Raw genomic sequence first — 24,777 nt, 5'->3', positions numbered from 1 at the left:
GTGTCTCTGTCTCTGCGTCTTCCCCATTGATTGTTGTTTCCCAGGTGTGTCACATTGCCTTGATTACCCCTGAGTGTATTTAGTCCCACCTGTTGTCTGTGGTCCTTGTCTAATGTACGTCGAATGTGAGTTGTTGTTACACGTCTCTACTCTCCAGTAGAACTGTTAAGTCCTGATTAGCTCTTGTTATCAGTTTCTGATCCCTTATATTTGGCTAGATGAATTTTAGTTCTGCAACAGGATTAAATCTGTTTCTGCTGTGTGAGACTGATATATCTTTGCTAATCAAACTACAAATAATAGTGGAACTTTGCAGAAGGTGAGAAATTGGGAGGTGGAGGGTTAATTATTATCTAAGAAGAATTTTATTGTGAGGATAATCTCAAAGTATTCCCAGATGTCAGAGATTTTCCTCTTACTGGCTCCATTTCAGACAATCAAGTTTACTTCTGTAGCACATTTCAGCAACAATGCAGTTAATAAAATCACAAAAAATATAAAGTCATAAAAAAACAATCTACAATTGAGAAAACCAGTAACAGACAATACATTTTGATGAGTGCCATCATCAATACACATCAAATATGTTGGTCAATGTTCATTTTATTTTGGCCACTGAAGACAAATATTCTCCGCTGACGCGAGACTAAAAGGACAACAACCCAAGATGCAGCGCGGCTCATCGCGCTTTTATTTTGAAAACTGACTCGCAAAATGAAGCAGTCACGTGACCCAGGCAATGCGAGGCCTCGTTTTTTGCCAGTCACGTGGTTTTCAGCAAGACAGCAAGCCTCGAAGCCTGGATTCTGATAGCCCATCACTTCCAACCACCACCCCTCATGACAGAGCTTCTCATTCCTGAAAGAGTCATGAAGAAAGACTCGCCCTGTAACTGCAGAAAACAAGTTAGAAAGTTTAGTAAATATAAATATTTTGTATTCAAGATAGAAAAAACTATAATCTACAACATTGGGTCATTTAGATACAAGTTTGTCTCACCAAATTAGTTTCCACCAGTTAATTGGGGTTTACCCATTATTCTGCCAGCTTGGATGTTTCACTGATTTGAAATGGTGAAGTTTTACAGGAGTGATATTCGTTCTAAATAAGCATTTGTATTGTAAAAGTCTAAACCTTGTGTTAATAGTTTGATTTGTGCCAATAGACATGAGTTATTTCATTCATCCTCAGGGATTTCCAGGCTTGTAAATATGAGAGACTATTTTCTTTTAAAGGTAAAAGTAAAATATTATAGAATGTGGAAAGTAGAGCCGTACTCTGATTATGGTGAACGGCTCTATTCTCTATGGTAGAGTGGAGGTTCAGTCGTAGATTTCAGTGAGGCAGAAACAGCTTCTAATCTGTAAATACTTAAAAAATGTTTTTTGGCAGACTGTACTTATTTACCAGTTGTTGTTCATAGGACATCAAAACTCCTTCACTATAAAGGTCCCTATTTTTTAACCCTTTATTCATCCATATTCTAAACCCTCTGTCTGCTCTTCCTGGTTTGAATCTATTATTTCCCCAAATAGGTGACAGACATGAGATCTTGAACAGCTCATCCAAAACCCAATGGGAGTGGTGCCAATCTGATATTGTGTTTCTGAGAAAAGGGTTTTTGGTGTTTTTTAATAGATGTTTAATTTCAGCTGAGTAAAGACAGAAGGTCAAAGGTCATGTTAATGAGTTCTCTATTTGTACCAGGAGGGTCTGTCAGATGAAGAGCTTTTTAAATGATCCAAATTCACCTCTGGAAAAAATAAGAGACCACTTAAAATAATCAGTTTTCTGATTTTACTGTTTTAAAGGCAAATGTTTGAATAAAATGAACATTGTTCTTTTATCCTATGAACTACTGACAACATATAATATTTATTTGCAGAAAATGATAAATCTTTAAAATAATGAAAAAGATGCAGAGCTTTCAGAGCTGAAATAATGAAAACAAGTTGATTTAGAAACAACAATACTAATGTTTTAACTCAGGAAGAGGGAAGGACACACTAGGGAACGCCCTCTTTAGGGCGGAGCTTAGCCACAGGCTAACAAAGCAGATCACAAACTGTTCTTGGTGCCATTTTGTCCTGCTAACTCCTAAAGGTGGGATGAGAAATGGACCAGCTGTATTTTGGTGTTAATAAATGGATTCATGAATTCAACTCACTGACCTCAGACATCAAGAACTCGGCATGGAGAACGGATAATTCTCCACAACATCAGAACTGGGTCCCAAACTTTTATTACTTTACAGAAATGATTTATGCAGTGAAGCTAATTTGTCAACATTTACTTTATTTGCTGATTCATTATTTTGATCTGGTCAGTTTGGAGCAGCAACAGTTTAATGGAAGGAGAATTACAAGTTTTAATGGTGTGATAAAAATAGATTAACACTAAATTATGGGAAAACAGCATTTGTAATAATTATTAACAAGAAAATAAAAAATGAAAAATATCACATCTAAAATCTGTTTTTTCAGGTGAAACTAGACAAAAAATGAAACTGAAATGCTGATATTGATGAGGTAAAAGCTAAAATGTAAAAATCTATTGTAATATTTTCTAAAGTTTTTCTAAACATTAAATCACTTTACATGTTTTAATGTTGCCTAATTCTTCCATAAATGAATTATTGTGTGTTGATCTGGAGAAACTCATATAAAACCAACACAGAAGAAAATGATCTGAATTATAACTGAGTCTGATTATTTTCATTTAACTCATGAAATATTTCTTACAGTGCAAACTTTAAAATATTATGATTTAGTAGAAATCAGAACAACATTGATTATTTACAAAGTCTATAATAAACTCCTGTCATTGTGTCTATAAATATGGATAGAAATGAAAAAAGAAACTATGAATAAGAGAGAAGATTTAATAAAAAACTAAAGATCAGGATGAATATTAAAAACTATTTCAGTTCAGTTAGAGGAATTTCTGATGTGTCATATTTTTGTGAGGAGTTTAAACTATTTTCCCTCTTTAAACTATTTGCTAAACAAATAAAATAAGGTGTGATAATAATTTTAGTGAGTTTGTCGACAAACTGAGCTGGAAATCCTTTGAGATGTTTTGGAAAAAAACTGAATATTTTGCTGCTTTTATTTTATGATGATTTATGTAGAACAGAGTGAAAGTTTTATGTTTGTTTTTCTGTCTAAACTTTTTTCAGTCTAAACTTTGTTTTCTTGTCATTGACAGTAATTTAAACTTTATTTCTATACTTGTCTTGTTTTTCCAGATTTGTGTTTTTTCCTGGTTTTGTGTTTGTTGGTTTTCAGATCTTTTCTTTTAATGAATAAAATCATCATTTGAAAACAGTTAATTGTATTTAATCAGTTTTTCTTCATCAAATAATAAAATCAGTTTGATGATCTGAAACATTTCAGGTGGACAAAAAGGCAAAACAGCAGAAATCTGTAAAGGAGCAAATAGTTTTTCACAGCACTTTATGTTTCAGGTCCAAAGAAATCAAGCGGTCCAGTCTGGATTTAGAGCAGAATGTTCTGTTGAAGGTGTGACTGGAGTCCAGTTGTTCTGGGTTTCTGGATGAGTCCAGAACCTTCTGGATCAACCAAACCAGATGCTCAGATCTTCTCATCTGGACCATCTGGGAGCTTCTGACTAAAACTACAGACATCAATGAGGATCTGAGATCTGAACGTTTCTATGAAGCATTTTAATCATCTCGTCTCTGTCAGGTGGAGAAAAAGAAGCAGAAAAAAGCAGAACTAAAAACTGGGACATGATGGAAACCAGAACTTTCTGACCTCAGATCTGGAAAACAAACTTTAACTGAGATGTTACTGAAGCTTGATGTTCAGTTGATCCAAATCTAAAGCTGGTCTGCAGAGACGACTTTAGGGTTTGTTTGTTTCTGCTCACCTGGAGCACCAGCCGGGTGGAGTCAGTCTGAGTTCCTTCATCATCTAAAGAGAGCAGGAGAACATTGAAGCTCCTCCTGGAAAACATGAAGCTTTGGAAAGAAATGAGCAGGAAGTGAAAGAAAAATGGATCTTCATCACTTGTGAAGTGACGACATCAGAGTTGGATTCAGTGGAGTCACATGAAGAGCAGAAACACTGAGGCTAGAATAATAAACATCATGCTAAATATTAGCTGCAGCTGTCAGAAGAAGCTTCAGGTTGAATCTAAAGAAGCTGAAGATCTCAGAGTGATGAGAGGAAACCTGATGAGCTCTACAGTCCACTAGATCCAGACCAGAACCTGGAGAACATCTACGCTGGAAGCAGAGCCACAAGCTAGAAAAAGATCCAGGTTTCTATCCAACCTGAACACAGGAAGTCCTTTCTTCTTCTGCTGCAGCTGAGAAGGTCCTGCTGCAGAACTGAAGCCACACAGTTCCTCCTCCACAGCAGAACAGAGGAGGTTCTGGAGGAGACCAGGGTCCACATCTGGACTCAGAGCTGCTGGCTTTGGTTCTGATCCGCCTCTGTTCTGGTGTCTGATCTTCAGAGACGATCTGAACCAGAACTCAGTGGAGGTGGTGGAGAATGAGGATGAGGAGGAGGAGGAGGAGGAGGAAGAGCCGTGATTCATCTCTCTGCTGTGGAGACCTGAGGGAGTCTGACAGAGAAACGTTGATTATATGAAACAGCAGCTTAGAATTACAATAACACTGTTATTACTATCACGGTTATTACAATAATAATGATATTAATGATAATAGTTTCATCAGTTGTTCCAAGTGTGAAAGTAGGTAAACATCTTTCCTTCAGTATTTTTAAAACTATCGTTTCTCCAGCGTTGATGTTGAGGGTCAAGTGTTTGGCTGAATAATCTGACATTTATGAATAATATTCTGAAAATCTCTCTGAAAAATCAACATGCACTTTTTCTCTATTACATGTTAAATAACCTAAAATATTGTTAATTTGTCATGATCAAAAGTAAGTACACCCTCTTTATTTCCTGGGCTGCTGATGCAGTTTTGATGTAACATGAACTGTGGAGCTGGAATCTTCCTGATGCTGCAAAACAGCAAAAATCAACATTTCAGAGCCAGAAGCTGCTCTGAGATCAGTTTAGTGAAAATGTTTGTGTTGCACTAAAATCTGAAGATAAGAAACAAAGGAGTTTGTTTCAAATCCAAATGAAGTCAACAGGTAAACTTTCCTCTGACTCCTAGTCAGTCAGACCAGTTTGGGCTCATTTCTCCTCAAAATACTTTCAGTTTAAAATCACTTGTTTGGGTGAGGCACCAGTCGGGTTCTGCTGTGGTTCTGTTGGGTCTCAGTCTGTTGTTCTGATGTTTTTCTTCAACTCTTTGGATCGGAACAAACTGTAAGTTTGCTTTGTTTCCTATTGAACTTTGTGAACATAAACTATTTGACTTGATTCTGCTATGTTTGGAGAAAATCTTCACTTCTAAATTCAGTACAAAGTTTCATGTCCCTGCTGTTTGAAAGCTAATATACATGATTATTAAATTGTTGATCAATTTGAAGAAAAAACATGAACAGATGATGTTCCTTTGTTTTCTCTGAACAAACTGCTTCATGATTTAAGTTCCAGGAATCAAACTTCGGTCAGAACAGTTTCCTGCTGCATCCTTTCAAAATAAAAAAATATATAAAAAAATATTTTATTATTATAAAATATTAATTGAGAAATGTGTTCAGATCAATCAGATTATTGAATAGTTAATAGTTAAAGCAGATAATCCACTTGTAGAGATTAATAATGAACTAAAATCCTTCCTGTTGTTCAGGTTGAATCAGTGAATGTAAATGTTGCTCCATGTCTCCATCTAGTGGACTGATAGTAGAAGTGCAGCAGCTGCTGGCAGCTTCCTCTGCCTCTCTGCTGTCTGACTGCATTCACCTGACACTGATATGAAGCAGAGAAGAAGAGCCAATCAGAGGAGGAGCAGCTGATCTTTTTCCAGCACTAATGATGTAAAGGATGATCAGAGTTGATGTGCAGATGAATGATGTGTGTTTCCTCTGCAGGTGAAGCTAGAAAGTGTGTGTGAGCTGATGTGAATTCAGCAGCATGGATCAGTGTGAGGACAGAGAGGAGGGAGTCCCTCCCTCTAAAACCACTCTGTGTGGGGAAGATGAGAGCCAGAGCAAAGGTCAGAGGTGAGGTCACCATCTCTAACTGTCCACAGCCCTTTTCACACAGCGTTCACTATATCAGGCCAAAACAGACGTGGTGATGAAGCTGCTGCTGCTCCTCTTTGCTGCTTCATCCAGACTGAACAGATTCAGTTTTAATCATCATGTTTCTGTCAGGAACCAAAAGAGACTCAGACAAGAACCAGAACCAGAACCCAGCTGTGTGTCTTTTAAGAGCAACATGTCAAAGGATCTTGCCATTACCTTTAAATCTCCTGGATCTCCACCATCAGAGAGGTGAGCTGTTTCTAACTGCTGTAACTGATCTGTTTATCTGTCATTGTGGCCATGTGACGATACCAAGTTCTGTTGGGTTCTGTTGCCATGGGAACATTAGACTGAATATCAGGTTATTTTATTTTCATTCCATCAATGCATATGGTAACATGTCTTGTTAAAGACATCCACACATCTTCCCCCAGGTTTGTGATGTCAGAGATCAGCAAGTTAAAATCAATCAAACTTTAATAAAATGCAAAGATTTCTTTGGAAAGCTGACAGAAAAATTCACACAAAGATTCAGTCAGATCTGGTTTCCATTCTTAATACCTGCAGTTACATAGAATAAAGCCAGACCTTAAGCTGCACTATAACCTCTTCTGGAATATTACCACAGCGGCTGCTCATGTCACGCTAATTAAGGCTGTTTGCCTGACTCCAGTCAAATATGGAAATATGCAGTCAGAACAGTTGTGTGTGTGAATAAAACACCATCAGACAGAAAGTAAGTTCAAGTTATTGTATTCAATCTTATATTTTTGCATATATTTAGGAAGGTATTCAATAATATTTATATTTTTCTATAAGTATAAACAATAAACACAACAGAACAACAACAAAAAAATAAATATAAACCCTGATGACCCCCAAGAGTTATTTCTCTTATTCAAGTCCATTATTTGTTAAGCACGGTAGGGTTGCCACCTTTCAGAAACAACAATAAGGGACGCCCACCACAGCGTGTAGTTTTACTCACATGTGGTGGGACGGCGCTGCAGTGATAGAAATTATTTTATGGGAGTGTTTTTTGTTTTTAAAAAGTGATTCAGAGAGCAATCATTCATGCATTGAGTACTCCAAAATCTGGTTTCCATTCTTAATACCAGCAGTTATATAGAATAAAGCCAGACCTTAAGCTGCACTAAAACCTCTTCTGGAATATTACCACAACGGCTGCTGGCATAACTAATGATTTGAGTTACTTTCTACAGTTTTGGTTCTCAGTCCTGCTTCATAATAATTAGTTGTTATTTCTGAGATTTTACTGCTGCAGGTTCAGACCAAGCCTTGTATGGTCAACATGACCAGGACAGAAACGTTTATGTGCACAAAATATTTCACTAGCGACAGAGCCTTGATGTTATCATAGGAGATCATACTCAGTTAATTTATCTGAGCTTCAACACCAGCTGATGACACATATTGTAATAAAAGACTAAAATATAATCCCACAGTCTTCATATTAACATCAGAATCAATAAATAAAGTCCAATGAGATCATTGGTGATGCAAAATCTAATGAAAGAACTTCAAAGAATGAAACGGGTCCATTTAGATCCACAGTCTCTACCCAGAACTTTTACAAGTCCATCTAGTTAACATGAACCTCAAAATCTGATCTGATGTTTCCTTGACATCAATTAAACCATCATTCAGACACTGCCCCCTACTGGCCAGTTATTGACACCATAACTAAACAATTATTGCTGATAAATAACCAGAAGCAAAATTTAACTAGAATCCCCTAACTTTTCTGTTATGGCCTCTAAAATATAAAATGTGGAAAACAAAAAAAAACCTCAATCAGGACACAAATTATGATGTTGACATGACCTTTGAACAACAAACATTTCATTATATTTTTTTCTGTTTTGTATCAACTAAACATTTAAAAATAAAACCGACTCATTTATTTTGTCCAATATTATTTTGGCACAAAAACAAAAGGGCAGCACGGAATTTCATTTCATTTCTAGGTTAATATTTGGATAGTTCTCCAAATCTGACTGCAGACAGATTGATGCTGACAGAAAACATCTTCATGAACTTCAAGGTTCCAGTTTCACCTCTGAGGTTCAAACTTCATCCAACATGGCGGATCAGCAACCATTTCTACAGTTGAACTAAATAATATCTCATGTGGATATGGTTCAGAAAGAACCAGATGGTCCATCAGATCCTCCTTGGATGGTCAGAGTGGAAACGACTCCTGGTTTTTCTCCATCTTTCTGCTCTTTAAACAAGGCTGGAATTTATTCAGGAGGATACATTAAATAATCAGGAATATGTTGGAGGATTGGACCGGTCCTGATGGGAATCATTTAGAGCATCAAGTTGATGATCTTTCTGGTTCTGTTGTGTCTCAAAGCTCAGTATTTTAAAATGTTCCACATTCAAGATAAAATTTACATAAAAAATACACAGAAATATTTTAATGAGAATTTTTCTATCAGGATTCATCAGAGGGTCAAATCAGAACCAGAACCAGAGCCCAGCTGTGTGTCCTTTAAGAGCAACAAGTCAAAGGATGACATGATTTTTGTCATGAGGTGTGGTAGGTTGCGGTGAGGAGATGACGCTGAGACCCAGGTTATGATGAGAAAATGATGAATTTAATGATAATAAACCAACAACAAGGAACAGCGGGGAAACAGCACGAGGAAAACTGGCAGCACGGAGACAGGTGACATCAATAGACAAGGACCCGACGAAGAACACAGACAACAGGGGAGACTAAATACACACGGGGCAATCAAGGGAACGAGACACACCTGGGAGACAATCAACGGGGAAAGACGCAGAGACAGGACTAACAGGGAACAGGATCACACAGAAACTCAAAAATAAACACATAGAAACACGGATCATGACAATTTTCTTTAAATCTCCTGGATCTCCACCATCAGAGAGGTGGACACATTTTCACCACCCACTGGGAAATACCTGATAAACCAGTCTGGTCCATCAGGACTTGGTTCCTGTGTGCATTGTGAGATCAGTTCAGCAGGAAGGAAAACGTCATGATGTGGTTGGTGAGATCTGCTGGAACTCAACCAGACTGAGCTGATGTGGACCATCAGAGGTTCTGCTGGTTCTTAGTGGGATCAGCAGGAACATTAAATCTTTACAGCTACTTGGATCATCTGGTTCACTGCTCACATCCATATATCACTCCATGGACCTTTACCTTCTGATTGTTTCTGTGTGGACAGAAGTAATGTGAACTCACTGGCTTCCAGGATCTACAGGATCCATTTTAAATCCTCTATAACATCCAGGAGAGGATCCCACATGAACACACCCACATATCTCAGTGCTCCTCCGTGTCCACATCACCTCAGATCCAGTCATCAGAACCTGATGGATGTCCCACATTGTCCTGAAGACCTGTGTGAACAGAGCCTTCAGTTCCACTGTCCCCAAGCTCTGGGACTCTGTCTCCACCAGCATCGGATCTGCTGACAGTGTGGACAGTTTGAAGTCCATGTTCAGCACCAACTTTTTAAAATGTGTACTTGTGATTCTGGTGTTACTGGTCTTCATCCTTATAATTCATCTTCCTCTTTCTAACTTCTTTGTATTGTGTTCATGTGATGCTCTGTTTTCTGCTTTTAATGTGACACTCTTAGTTATTTTATTAGTAAATATTGCTGGATGAATATTTCCTGCCTTCCTGATTGTTCCTGGTTCCTCCACAGAGTGGACCAGCAGAGCTCAGAGGTTCCCAGTGGTCTGTCTGCCCAGCAGCATCAAACACAGCTGGACTCCATATTTATGGTCTGTACATGAACAACAACTACTTTTCCATGGTTCTATTCACAGTCACCCACATGCTGCACTTTGTAAACCAGAGGACTGTCAGTCTGTCCAACATCCATCTGGTGTTTGGCTCCATGATTTCAGTCTGATGTTTCCTTCATCTATTATTCTGTTCCAGCTGTTAGAGGAAAACATATTCACTTTTGTGAAGAACGAGCTGAAGAAGATCCTGAAGGTTCTGAGTCCAGATTACCCAGAATGCTCAGAGAGTCAGAGAGAGGATGATGAGGTGTTGGAAGCTGAGGATGAAGAGCAGAGGAGGAGCAGCAGAGAGGCAGTGATGAAGATCACACTGAACTTCCTGAGGAGGATGAAGCAAGAGGAGCTGGCTGAGCGTCTGCAGAGCAGTAAGAGGATTTCTACAAAGATTTGACCTGATGGATAAATTACACATTTACTAATGTCTGAAGAAATGGAATCACATTTATTTAAATCATCTTCAGTAGATATTGTTTCATGCCTGATTTTACTTTCTGTCTCATTTTAGAACATCTTGCAGCAGTTTGTGAACAACTTAAATCTGGTCTGAAGAAGAAGTTCCAGTCTGTGTTTGAGGGGATTGCTAAAGCAGGAAGTCCAACCCTTCTGAACCAGATCTACACAGAGCTCTACATCACAGAGGGAGGGACTGGAGAGGTCAATGATGAACATGAGGTCAGACAGATTGAAACAGCATCCAGAAAACCACACAGACCAGAAACAACAATCAGATAAGAAGACATCTTTAAAGTCCCATGTGGAAGAGATCAACCAATCAGAACAGTGATGACAAAGGGAGTGGCTGGCATTGGGAAAACAGTCTTAACACAGTAGTTCACTTTGGACTGGGCTGAAGACAAAGCCCACCAGAACATCCACTTCATATTTCCATTCACCTTCAGAGAGCTGAATGTGCTGAGAGAGAAAAAGTTCAGTTTGGTGGAACTTGTTCATCACTTCTTTACTGAAACCAAAGGAATTTGCAGCTTTGAACCTTTTCAGGTTCTGTTCATCTTTGATGGCCTGGATGAGAGCAGACTTCCACTGGACTTCCACAACAAGGAGATCCTGACTGATGCTACAGAGTCCAGCTCAGTGGATGTTCTGCTGACAAACCTCATCAGGGGGAAACTGCTTCCCTCTGCTCTCCTCTGGATAACCACACGACCTGCAGCAGCCAATCAGATCCCTCCACAGTGTGTTGGCATGGTGACAGAGGTCAGAGGGTTCAATGACTCCCAGAAGGAGGAGTACTTCAGGAAGAGATTCAGAGATAAGCAGCAAGCCAGCAGGATCATCTCCCACATGAAGACATCACGAAGCCTCCACATCATGTGCCACATCCCAGTCTTCTGCTGGATCACTGCTACAGTTCTGGAGGATGTGTTGGAGACCAGAGAGGGAGGAAAGCTGCCCAGAACCCTGACTGAGATGTACATCCACTTCCTGGTGGTTCAGACCAAAGTGAAGAAGGTCAAGTATGATGGAGGAGCTGAAACAGATCCACACTGGAGTCCAGAGAGCAAGAAGATGATCGAGTCTCTGGGAAAACTGGCTTTTGATCAGCTGCAGAAAGGAAACCTGATCTTCTATGGATCAGACCTGACAGAGTGTGGCATCAATATCAGAGCAGCCTCAGTGTACTCAGGAGTGTTCACACAGATCTTTAGAGAGGAGAGAGGGCTGTACCAGGACAAGGTGTTCTGCTTCATCCATCTGAGTGTTCAGGAGTTTCTGGCTGCTCTTCATGTTCATCTGACCTTCATCAACTCTGGAGTCAACCTGATGGAAGAAACACAAACATCTAAAAAGTCTTGTCTGTGTCTGCAGAGAAAAGCATCAATCTGTTCCACTGTCTGAATGAACTGAATGATCGTTCTCTAGTGGAGGAGATCCAACAGTCTCTGAGGTCAGGAAGTCTCTCCACAGATAAACTGTCTCCTGCTCAGTGGTCAGCTCTGGTCTTCATCTTAGTGTCATCAGGCAAAGATCTTGATGTGTTTGACCTGAAGAAATACTCTGCTTCAGAGGAGGCTCTTCTGAGGCTGCTGCCAGTGGTTAAAGCCTCCAACAAAGCTCTGTAAGGACTCAGATTGTTGCTGCAGTTATTTCCATTTTCTTCCGCTTATCCGGGGTCGGGTCGCGGGGGCAGCAGCTTCAGAAGGGAGGCCCAGACTTCCCTCTCCCCAGCCACTTCTTCCAGCTCCTCCGGGGGAATCCCAAGGCGTTCCCAGGCCAGCCGAGAGACGTAATCCCTCCAGCGTGTCCTGGGTCTTCCCCGAGGCCTCCTCCCGGTGGGACGTGCCCGGAACACCTCACCAGGGAGGCGTCCAGGAGGCATCCTTACCAGATGCCCGAGCCACCTCAACTGGCTCCTCTCGACGTGGAGGAGCAGCGGCTCTACTCTGAGTCCCTCCCGGATGACCGAGCTTCTCACCCTATCTCTAAGGGAGAGCCCAGCCACCCTGCGGAGGAAACCCATTTCGGCCGCTTGTACCCGTGATCTCGTTCTTTCGGTCATGACCCAAAGCTCATGACCATAGATGAGGGTGGGAACGTAGATCGACCGGTAAATCGAGAGCTTCGCTTTTTGGCTCAGCTCTCTCTTCACCACGACGGACCGGTACAGCGCCCGCTTCACAGTAGACGCTGCCCCAATCCGCCTGTGGATCTCCCGTTCCCTTCTTCCCTCATTCGTGAACAAGATCCCCAGATACTTAAACTCCTCCACTTGAGGCAGGACGACCCCCCTGACCCGGAGAAGGCACTCTACCCTTTTCCGGCTCAAGACCATGGCCTCGGATTTGGAGGCACTGAGCCTCCAAATCGGCTGCGAACCGCTCCAGTGAGAGCTGCAGATCACGTTCCGATGAAGCCAACAGGACCACATCATCCGCAAAAAGCAGAGATGCGATCCTAAGGCCACCAAAACGGATCCCCTCAACACCTCGGCTGCGCCTAGAAATTCTGTCCATAAAAGTAATGAACAGAATCGGTGACAAAGGGCAGCCTTGGCGGAGTCCAACTCTCACCGGAAACGAGCCAGACTTACTGCCGGCAATGCGGACCAGACTCTGACACCGGTCATACAGGGACCTGACAGCCCGTATCAAAGGGCCCGGTACCCCATACTCCCGGAGTACCCCCCACAAGGCCCCCGAGGGACACGGTCGAACGCCTTCTCCAAGTCCACAGAACACATGTAGACTGGTTGGGCGAACTCCCATGCACCCTCCAGGACCCCGCTGAGGGTGTAGAGCTGGTCCAGTGTTCCACGACCAGGACGAAAACCACACTGCTCTTCCTGAATCCGAGGTTCGACTATCCGACGGACCCTCCTCTCCAGGACCCCTGAATAGACCTTACCAGGGAGGCTTAATAGTGTGATCCCCCTGTAATTGGAGCACACCCTCCGGTCCCCCTTTTTAAACAGGGGGACCACCACCCCAGTCTGCCAGTCCAGGGGAACTGCCCCCGATGTCCATGCGATATTGCAGAGTCGCTTTAGCCAACACAACCCCGCAACATCCAGAGCCTTAAGGAACTCCGGGCGGATCTCATCCACCCCCGGGGCCCTGCCACCGAGGAGCTTTTTGACCACTTCGGCAACCTCGTCCCCAGAGATTGGAGAGCCCAGCCCAGAGTCCCCATGCTCAGCTTCCTCAACAGAAGGCATGTTGGTGGGATTGAGGAGGTCTTCGAAGTATTCCGCCCACCGGCCCACAACGTCCCGAGTTGAGGTCAGCAGCGCACCATCCCCACTATAAACAGTGTTGGTGCTGCCCTGCTTCCCCCTCCTGAGACGCCGGATGGTGGACCAGAATCGCCTCGAAGCCGTACGGAAGTCTGTCTCCATGGCCTCTCCAAACTCCTCCCACACCCAAGTTTTTGCCTCAGCGACAACCCGAGCCGCATGCCGTTTCGCCCGCCGGTACCTATCAGCTGCTTCTGGAGTCCCACAGGCCAAAAAGGCCCGGTAGGACTCCTTCTTCAGCTTGACAGCATCCCTCACCGAAGGTGTCCACCAACGGGTTCGAGGGTTGCCACCGCGACAGGCACCAACAACCTTGCGGCCGCAGCTCCGATAGGCCGCCTCGGCAATGGAGGTACGGAGCATGGTCCACTCAGACTCAATGTCCCCCACCTCCACCGGAACGTGTTCGAAGTTCTGCCGGAGATGAGAGTTGAAGCTCCGTCTCACAGGGGACTCCGCCAGACGTTCCCAGCAGACCCTCACTACACGTTTGGGCCTGCCAGGTCTGACCGGCTTCCTCCCCCACCACCGGAGCCAACTCGTCACCAGGTAGTGGTCAGTGGACAGCTCCGCACCTCTCTTCACCCGAGTGTCCAAGACATACGGCCGCAAATCCGATGAGACGATGACAAAGTCAATCATCGAACTGCGGCCTAGGGCGTCCTGGTGCCAAGTGCACATATGGACGCCCTTATGCCTGAACATGGTGTTCGTGATGGACAATCCGTGACGAGCACAGAAGTCCAACAACAGAACACCGCTTGGGTTCAGATCGGAGGGGCCGTTCCTCCCAACCACGCCACTCCAGGTCTCACTGTCATTGCCCACGTGAGCGTTGAAGTCTCCCAGTAGAACAAGGGAGTCCCGAGGAGGGGCACTCTCCAGTACCCCCTCTAAGGACTCCAAGAAGGGTGGGTAATCTGAACTGCCGTTCGGCCCGTAAGCACAAACAACAGTCAGAACCCGTCCCCCCACCTGTAGGCGGAGGAAGGCTACCCTCTCGTTCACCGGAGTGAACCCCAACGTACAGGCGCCCAAATGGGGGGCAACAAGTATGCCCACTCCAGCCCGGCGCCTCACACCGTGGGCAACTCCAGAGTGGAAGTACGTCCAGCCCCTCTCAAGGAGACTGGTTCCAGAGCCATGCGTCGAGGTGAGGCCGACTATTTCTAGCCGGAACCTCTCAGCCTCGCACACTAGTTCCGGCTCCTTCCCCACCAGAGAGGTGACGTTCCACGTCCCAAGAGCCAGCTTCTGCAGCCGAGGATCAGACCGCCGGGGTCCCCTCCCTTGGCTGCCGCCCATAGCACAATGCACCCGACCCCTTTGGCCCCTCGGACAGGTGGTGAGCCCATCGGAAGGGGGACCCACGTCTCCTCTTCGGGCTGAGCCCGGCCGGGCTCCGTGGGTAAAAGCCCGGCCACCAGGCGCTCACCATCGTGCCCCACCTCCAGGCCTGGCTCCAGAGTGGGGCCCCGGTGACCCGCGTCCGGGCGAGGGAAAACGCAGTCCAAAGTTCGTATTCATCATAGGGGTCTTCGGGCTGCACTTTGTCTGGTTCCTCACCTAGGACCTGTCTGCCTTGGGTGACCCTACCAGGGGCATAAAGCCCCAGACAGCATAGCTCCTAGGATCATTGGGACACTCAAACCCCTCCACCACGATAAGGTGGCAGCCCAAGGAGAGGGCTGCAGTTATTTCTTAAAGAAATTTGTTAGTGATGAGGTGAATATGAGGTTTCTTTACTGGTTCATTGTCTCCTCAATGTTGGCCGCTAGCAGATGATAAGTAAAGAGAGACTGGGTCTCACAGGTGACTATTTCTACTGCTATTGTTCAAGCAGCAGAAATATTTTTTCTGCTAAAGCTGACACTAGATTAATACTGTTCATAGTATTTCAGAAATTAATTTTTCTCTTCCCAGCTTCTTTGCTTTTCTGCTGTATTGGAGTCTTTTAAGGCTGGCGGCCCAACTATAAAATAAACCAGTTCACAATACCTGTATCATAAAGATGTGGAAAAATGATTTTTTTTCCAATCTCTTCAAGAAGAATGACTGACCGGAACAAAAAACATACATTTTGAAGAATTATTTAATAACAGATTTTCCTCCTTGTCTCCTCAGACTGAGTGACTGTAACCTCTCAGAGAGAAGCTGTGAAGCTCTGTCCTCAGTTCTCAGCTCCAAGTCCTCCGGTCTCAGAGAACTGGACCTGAGTAACAACAACCTGCAGGATTCGGGAGTGAAGCTTCTCTCTGCTGGACTGAAGAGTCCAAACTGCAACCTGAAAACTCTCAGGTAAAATGTGACCAATCCTGGTTATTTCTATCCACTAGCTGCTAGAGATTGGGGTATCTGATTGATCAATTTACTTTAAACTTGTTGCTGGTAAACCTGAACTCCCTGCTGTGGATCAATGAAGGATGTTTCCATTCTGATTCGTTCTACATGTGAAAAATGTTGATTTTTATTACACACAGAACTACATGAGAGTGTTATTGCTATTTCATCTTATTGACAGATTAATTTAGTGACTTTTTTCCTCTCATATAAATGTCCAGTTCAAACCTTGGGCTCTACCTCAATGTTCTCAACTTCTCATCATGTGATGAATTGTGTGTCTGCAGCTTATCAGGCTGTTTGGTCTCAGAGGAAGGCTGTGCTTCTCTGGCCTCAGCTCTGACCTTTAACCTCTCCCATCTGAAAGAGTTGGACCTGAGCTACAATCATCCAGGAGATTCAGTGTTAGTGTTTCATTCCTTCATCCGTGTGTGGGAATGTGGATGGAGCAGGTATCCAGGTGTTGATCTGAGTTTAGATTGATTGGATTTTAATGCTGATTATTAAATCAGGTTGAGCTTCCAGAAATGTTTCCTTAGTTTCCTGATGTCCTTTTAGGCTTCAGTGAGTTTCTTCAGGTTGTTACTGAGGGATTTCCTTTCTCCTCTCTGTTGGAGCTTTTCCTGTGTTTGGAGAAATGAGTTGTGCTGCAGCAGCACCAACTGTCTTTCCTACATCCACTGCAGTTTGCAATCCAGATGTTGGACTGTTCCTGTCTCAGTGGTGGACAATGTGTGTCTGAGAGACATGTAATGTCCATGTTTGCTGTGAAAGAGACTGATGGTCTGACCCCCCTCCTCCTTTCAGGGTGGAGCCTGCTGGAGGCCGATTCTTGACACCAGGTCTGAGGAAGTGTAAGTGTGTTTTTCATCTGATTCATGACAACAAAGCAGCTCACATTCAACCATCTTCAAACTGTCACATCACTCATTCAGGATCATCATCAAAGATCAATAAATGATCAATAACTGCAGCTGGATTGTGTTTGTTCTCTCCATCAGATTCCTGTCAACTCACCATTGACACAAACACAGTGAGCAGAAAACTCAAACTGTCTGAAGACAACAGGAAGGTGACATTTATGGAGGAGCTTCAGTCATATCCTGATCATCCAGACAGATTTGATTATAATCATCAGCTCCTGAGTAGAACTGGTCTGACTGGTCGCTGTTACTGGGAGGTCGAGTGGAGAGGAGGAGTTGATATATCAGTGAGTTACAGAAGAATCAAGAGGAAAGGAAATAGTGTAGACTGTTGGTTTGGATACAATGATCATTCCTGGAGTCTGATCTGCTCTGATGATAAAGGTTACTCTGTGAGGCACAACGACATAGAAACTTGTCTCTCCTCCTCCTCTGACTCTAACAGAGTATCAGTGTATGTGGACTGTCCTGCTGGCATTCTGTCCTTCTACAGAGTCTCCTCTGACTCACTGATCCACCTCCACACCTTCAACACCACATTCACTGAACCTCTGATTCCTGGATTTGGGTTCTTTAGGTTTGGGTTTGGTTCTTCAGTGATTCTTTGCTGATTTGAGTCTAAAGATTTTCCTCATGTCAGAGAAACTCTCTCACTGTTGAACAGATAGTTCATCTCTACAATATGTTTCTTGGTGAAACTTTTGTGATTGAGTACTTGGAAACTTTTTCTTCTTCCAGTCCTTTAAAGATAGATGGAAGCTGGATCATTCCCGGATTATTCCAGGATCCTCATGTTTTCCTGTTTGTTTCCAGTCAAAGCTTTGCACTGAATATTAAGATGTTTCTCTTATTTTTTTCCTCTCATTCATCAGATTTCATTGAAATGTTGATCAGTTTTTCTCAATCACTGAACATTTTCCGTTTCCGTCGGCTCCTATTTTTCTAAACTCATCAGATTTGAATATTAAATCTTCCTTGTGTTTATTTGCTGCAGTTTTTCTTCATGTGTTTTAAAGAAATAAAAAAAATTCTTCTGCATTTGGTTCATTTGCTGCTCATTCTGTTCTTTTCCTGTTCAAATTTACATATTTGCATTAAACATTTTTTATCAACTCTGCCTTTCAGAAAGTCCTAATTAAAGTAAACATTCCCATGAAAGTCAGAGGTCGATGCTTTGAAGCATAAAGTGATAAAATCTTAATATTCAGAACTTCTACCTGAAACTCAGAACCAGCAGAACATTTTTTTCTCTGGAGGAAAAAAAATCCAGGAACTGGAAGAACAAGGCAGAATGAAAACTGGATATCAGTGTTGGACAGAAAAACTCTGACCGATGTCTCCGACCAAACACTCCATCCTCAACATTTAAAATGTTTCAGTGTGCCTAGGCCTGATACTCTGTACTCGGTGCTAGCGTGGCTAACACAATTACAGTTTAGTAAAAGCTATCGTGGCTAGCACGATTACAGTTTAGTAAAAAGCCTTTTCAGGTGAAATAAAATCTTCAATGTATGTCAGACATGGTACACATTGCATATTGATCTGTTCAGCTAACATAAAGCTGTTACAGACAGGCTCCAGGTTGTAGAAGTTGTAGCGGTACAGCCATTATGCTGTACTTGGCTAAAAGGTTTTCATAATGGATGTGTTTATTATTGACTATTTTTTTCAATCACTAAAACACAAAGAAAGCAAAGCAATAATACTTACGCCAGCAGACAATCCTTTGTTCTTATTGATCCTACGACGGTTGAGCTGCAAATGCGGTCGTGCACAAGCTTTGATCCAAGCAAGGCATTCCGTTTCAGATTTTGGAAATCTGTGATTTTTAGTTCCAAACATGATCAGGATACCCGACATTGCCTGTACAGATACCCCACTAACGGAGAACCATTCGAGGCTTGTACCGAGTAAAAAGGGGGCGTGTCCAATGAAGCCCCGCTTCGAGGCTTGTGTCGTCGTGCTGAAAACCACGTGACTGGCAACAAACGAGGCCTCGCAACACGTGACTGCTTCATTTGGCGTGTCGGTTTTCAAAATAAAAGCGCGATGAGCCGCTCTGCATCATGGGTTGTTGTCCATTTGGTCTCGCATCAGAGGAGGATATTTTTCTTCAGTGGCCAAAATAAAATGAACAATGACCAACATATTTGATGTGTATTGATGATGGCGCTCATCAAAATGTAATATTTGTTACTGGTTTTCTCAATTGTAGATTATGTTGTTTTTTTATAACTATTTTTGTGATTTTATGATGTAAATCTCTTTGAACTGCATTGTTGCTGAAACGTGCTACACAAATAAACTTGATTGTCTGAAATGGAGCCAGAAAGAGGAAAATCTCTGACATCTGGGAATGCTTTGAGATGATCCTCACAATAAAATTCTTCTGATAACAATAATTAACCCTCCACCTCCCAATTTCTCACCTTCTGCAAAGTTCCATTATTATTTGTAGTCTGATTAGCAAAGATATATCAGTCATGCACAGCAGAAACAGATTTAATCCTGTTGCAGAACTAAAAATTTAAAATCTAGCCAAATATAAGGGATCAGAGCCAATTATAAATCCAAGAAAAAGCAAACACCCCAACATGCACTGCACTCCCAAGACACTAAAACATCAAATGTCTTTATTGTCAAATCAGTCTGACATAAAAGAAAACCCAACACAACCACTGACATTCAACATAAACCAGGATTAGATTGGCTACAAATAATTTAAATAATTAAAACAAATGACAATTAAATATGGTTTCATTGATTCTCCTGCTGCACAGTGGCGCAGTTGGTAGAGCTGTTGCCTTGCAGCAAGAAGGTTCTGGGTTCGATTCCCGGCCTGGGGTCTTTCTGCATGGAGTTTGCATGTTCTCCCTGTGCGTGCGTGGGTTTTCTCCGGTTTCCTCCCACAATCCAAAAACATGACTGTCAGGTTAATTGGCCTCTCCAAATTGCCCCTAGGTGTGAGTGTGTGTGTGCATGGTTGTGTGTCCTGTGTGTCTCTGTGTTGCCCTGCGACAGACTGGCGACCTGTCCAGGGTGTACCCCGCCTCTCGCCCGAAACGTTGGCTGGAGATGGGCACCAGCACCCCTCCCGACCCCACTGAGGGAAAAAGGGTGCAAGAAAATGGATGGATGGATGTTCATAGTATTTCAGAAATTAATTTTTCTCTTCCCAGCTTCTTTGCTTTTCTGCTGTATTGGAGTCTTTTAAGGCTGGCGGCTCAACTATAAAATAAACCAGTTCACAATACCTGTATCATAAAGATGTGGAAAAATGATTTTTTTTCCAATCTCTTCAAGAAGAATATGACTGACCAGAACAAAAAACATACATTTTGAAGAATTATTTAATAATAGATTTTCCTCCTTGTCTCCTCAGACTGAGTGACTGTAACCTCTCAGAGAGAAGCTGTGAAGCTCTGTCCTCAGTTCTCAGCTCCAAGTCCTCCAGTCTCAGAGAACTGGACCTGAGTAACAACAACCTGCAGGATTCGGGAGTGAAGCTTCTCTCTGCTGGACTGAAGAGTCCAAACTGCAACCTGAAAACTCTCAGGTAAAATGTGACCAATCCTGGTTATTTCTATCCACTAGCTGCTAGAGATTGGGGTATCTGATTGATCAATTTACTTTAAACTTGTTGCTGGTAAACCTGAACTCCCTGCTGTGGATCGATGAAGGATGTTTCCATTCTGATTCGTTCTACATGTGAAAAATGTTTATTTTTATTACACACAGAACTACATGAGAGTGTTATTACTATTTCATCTTATTGACAGGTTAATTTATTGACTTTTTTCCTCTCCTATAAATGTCCAGTTCAGACCTTGGGCTCTACCTCAATGTTCTCATCTTCTCATCATGTGATGAATTGTGTGTCTGCAGCTTATCAGGCTGTTTGGTCTCAGAGGAAGGCTGTGCTTCTCTGGCCTCAGCTCTGACCTTTAACCCCTCCCATCTGAAAGAGTTGGACCTGAGCTACAATCATCCAGGAGACTCAGGAGTGAAGCTGCTGTCGGCTGGACTGAAAGATCCAGACTGGAGACTGGAAGCTCTCAGGTATGGAGGAACCTGCTGCAGGAGCAGAGAAGGTCTGATAGAGGAGGAAGAGGAGAAACGTCTTTAGTCAGTCTGATGGGAAACATTTAGTTTGAAAAAAAATATTTAGTTTGATAATTAAATATTTAGATGCCTCAACTGGAGGCAGAGATCATTACCCAGTTTTCTGGAATATTCTCCTGACTAAGAACGGCTCACAAGGAAAATTAAAGAGTGGGATGGATTTAATAGAGTTTAATAGGGAAGTTCAGTTAGATTTCCATGATGATCTACTGATGACAGAAAGGACTTTGAAACAATATTTGATGGAGCTCCAGACCAATCAGCACCAAGGAGCAAAGATGAGAAGAAAAGTAACTCCATGTTAGTGTTGTAGTACTCGAGATCGGTCTTGGTCTCAAAACCAATTTTGATGGTCTCATCTCGGACGCTAAAGACTTGGGATTTTATTTCAAGACTGCAACTGTGGAAATATCACTAAACTTACTGCATACTGTCCAGTTTATTTGTTAACATGTTTGTTTTCAACGGATGCAAAACACACCGATTAAAATCCACTTAATAACCTGACATTCTGTTACTCCCACCTGGTTGGTAGAGGAAGTGCTGAAAGGTTAGAGGTGTTTGTCAGAGGTGTGTGATGATGAAAGCCTCTCCCTGGTTTGTGAGTCTGAGCTCAGAGATCAAATGTTTGGTTCTTGTTGAACTCTTTGTTGAATGTGATGCAGCTTCTCCTTTTTAATGTTTGTATTTCTGGATATTACAGTGAGGCCACAGCAGGTTTTCAGCAGCAGGGCTGTTTAGTGTTTCATTCCTTCATCTGTGTGTGGGAGTGTGGATGGAGCAGGTATCCAGGTGTTGATCAGAGTTTAGATTGATTGGATTTTAATGCTGATTATTAAATCAGGTTGAGCTTCCAGAAATGTTTCCTTAGTTTCCTGATGTCCTTTTAGGCTTCAGTGAGTTTCTTCAGGTTGTTACTGAGGGATTTCCTTTCTCCTCTCTGTTGGAGCTTTTCCTGTGTTTGGAGAAATGAGTTGTGCTGCAGCAGCACCAACTGTCCTTCCTACATCCACTGCAGTTTGCAATCCAGATGTTGGGCTGTTCCTGTCTCAGTGGAGGACAATGTGTGTCTGAGAGACATGTAATGTCCATGTTTGCTTTTGAAAGAGACTGATGGTCTGAACCCCCTCCTCCTTTCAGGGTGGAGCCTGCTGGAGGTCCATTCTTGACACCAGGTCTGAGGAAGTGTAAGTGTGTTTTTCATCTGATTCATGACAACAAAGCAGCTCACATTCAACCATCTTCAAACTGTCACATCACTCATTCAGGATCATCATCAAAGATCAATAAATGATCAATAACTGCAGCTGGATTGTGTTTGTTCTCTCCATCAGATTCCTGTCAACTCACCATCGACACAAACACAGTGAGCAGAAAACTCAAACTGTCTGAAGACAACAGGAAGGTGACATATGTGGAGGAGCTTCAGTCATATCCTGATCATCCAGACAGATTTGATTACTGGGATCAGCTGCTGTGTAGAACTGGTCTGACTGGTCGCTGTTACTGGGAGGTCGAGTGGAGAGGAGGAGTTGATATATCAGTGAGTTACAGAAGAATCAAGAGGAAAGGAAATAGTGTAGACTGTTGGTTTGGATACAATGACCATTCCTGGTGTCTGAGATGCTCTGATGTTAAAGGTTACTCAGTCAGTCACAATAACATAGAAACTCGTCTCTCCTCCTCCTCTGACTCTCACAGAGTATCAGTGTATGTGGACTGTCCTGCTGGCATTCTGTCCTTCTACAGAGTCTCCTCTGACTCACTGATCCACCTCCACACCTTCAACACCACATTCACTGAACCTCTGATTCCTGGATTTGGGTTCTTTAGGTTTGGGTTTGGTTCTTCAGTGATTCTTTGCTGATTTGAGTCTAAAGATTTTCCTCATGTCAGAGAAACTCTCTCACTGTTGAACAGATAGTTCATCTCTACAATATGTTTCTTGGTGAAACTTTTTCTTCTTCCAGTCCTTTAAAGATAGATGGAAGCTGGGATTATTCCAGGATCCTCATGTTTTCCTGTTTGTTTCCAGTCAAAGCTTCTCACTGAATATCAAGATGTTTCTCTTATTTTTTCCTCTAATTCATCAGATTTCATTGAAATGTTGATCAGTTTTTCTCAATCACTGAATATTTTCCGTTTCCGTCGGCTCCTATTTTTCTAAACTCATCAGATTTGAATATTAAATCTTCCTTGTGTTTATTTGCTGCAGTTTTTCTTCATGTGTTTTAAAGAAATAAAAAAAAAATTATTCTGCATTTGGTTCATTTGCTGCTCATTCTGTTCTTTTTCTGTTCAAATTTAAATATTTGCATTAAACATTTTTTATCAACTCTGCCTTTCAGAAAGTCCTAATTAAAGTAAACATTCCCATGAAGGTCAGAGGTCAATGCTTTGAAGCATAAAGTGATAAAATCTTAATATTCAGAACTTCTACCTGAAACTCAGAACCTGCAGAACATTTTTTTCTCTGGAGAAAAAAAATCCAGGAACTGGAAGAACAAGGCAGAATGAAAACTGGAGATCAGTGTTGGACAGAAAAACTCTGACCGATGTCTCCGACCAAACACTCCATCCTCAACATTTAAAATGTTTCAGTGTGCCTAGGCCTGATACTCTGTACTCGGTGCTAGCGTGGCTAACACAATTACAGTTTAGTAAAAGCTATCGTGGCTAGCACGATTACAGTTTAATAAAAAGCCTTTTCAGGTGAAATAAAATCTTCAATGTATGTCAGACATGGTACACATTGCATATTGATCTGTTCAGCTAACATAAAGCTGTTACAGACAGGCTCCAGGTTGTAGAAGTTGTAGCGGTACTGCCATTATGCTGTACTTGGCTAAAAGGTTTTCATAATGGATGTGTTTATTATTTGTTCCTATTGATCCTACGACGGTTGAGCTGCAAATGCGGTCGTGCACAAGCTTTGATCCAAGCAAGGCATTCCGTTTCAGATTTTGGAAATCTGTGATTTTTAGTTCCAAACATGATCAGGATACCCCACTAACGGAGAACCATTCGAGGCTTGTACGGAGTAAAAAGGGGGCGTGTCCAATGAAGCCCGGCTTCGAGGCTTGTGTCGTCGTGCTGAAAACCACGTGACTGGCAACAAACGAGGCCTCGCAACACATGACTGCTTCATTTTGCGTGTCGGTTTTCAAAATAAAAGCGCGATGAGCCGCTCTGCATCATGGGTTGTTGTCCATTTGGTCTCGCATCAGAGGAAGATATTTGTCTTCAGTGGCCAAAATAAAATGAACAATGACCAGCATATTTTATGTGTATTGATGATGGCACTCATCAAAATGTAATATTTGTTACTGGTTTTCTCAATTGTATATTATGTTGTTTTTTATAACTATTTTTGTGATTTTATGATGTAAATCTCTTTGAACTGCATAGTTGCTGAAACGTGCTACACAAATAAACTTGATTGTCTGAAATGGAGTCAGCAAGAGGAAAATCTCTGACATCTGGGAAAACTTTGAGACGATCACTCACAATAAAATTCTTCTGATAACAATAATTAACCCTCCACCTCCTAATTTCTCACCTTCTGCAAAGTTCCATTATTATTTGTAGTCTGATTAGCAAAGATATATCAGTCTTTCACAGCAGAAACAGATTTAATCCTGTTGCAGAACAAAAAATTTAAAATCTAGCCAAATATAAGGGATCAGAGCCAATT

General features: G+C 42.4%; 1 long non-coding RNA gene and 1 pseudogene across 2 annotated transcripts in view; both read left to right on the top strand.

Moving 5' to 3' along the window:
• Nucleotides 1–23,890, top strand: part of LOC145554324 (uncharacterized) — a 36,610-nt pseudogene extending 12,720 nt beyond the window's left edge. Inside the window, exons 6-13 of the transcript XR_014090326.1 lie at nucleotides 6,264–6,383; nucleotides 9,845–9,923; nucleotides 10,084–10,312; nucleotides 10,453–11,755; nucleotides 20,278–20,517; nucleotides 20,847–21,020; nucleotides 22,224–22,270; nucleotides 22,418–23,890. The product of XR_014090326.1 is annotated as an uncharacterized LOC145554324 (transcript). The remainder of the gene's footprint in view (nucleotides 1–6,263; nucleotides 6,384–9,844; nucleotides 9,924–10,083; nucleotides 10,313–10,452; nucleotides 11,756–20,277; nucleotides 20,518–20,846; nucleotides 21,021–22,223; nucleotides 22,271–22,417) is intronic.
• On the top strand, nucleotides 11,771–19,281 carry LOC145554070 (uncharacterized). The gene is made up of 4 exons (XR_014090103.1): nucleotides 11,771–12,024; nucleotides 15,823–15,996; nucleotides 16,326–16,892; nucleotides 17,040–19,281. It is a non-coding gene; the product is annotated as an uncharacterized LOC145554070 (long non-coding RNA).
• Nucleotides 23,891–24,777: the final 887 nt, after the last annotated feature.

Source organism: Poecilia reticulata, chromosome 12 (assembly GCF_904066995.2).
Source record: "Poecilia reticulata chromosome 12, P_reticulata-male-v2, whole genome shotgun sequence".
NCBI lineage: Eukaryota > Metazoa > Chordata > Actinopteri > Cyprinodontiformes > Poeciliidae > Poecilia > Poecilia reticulata.
The sequence above is the reverse complement of the archived record's forward strand: the minus strand, read 5'-3'. Positions and strand labels throughout refer to the sequence as shown.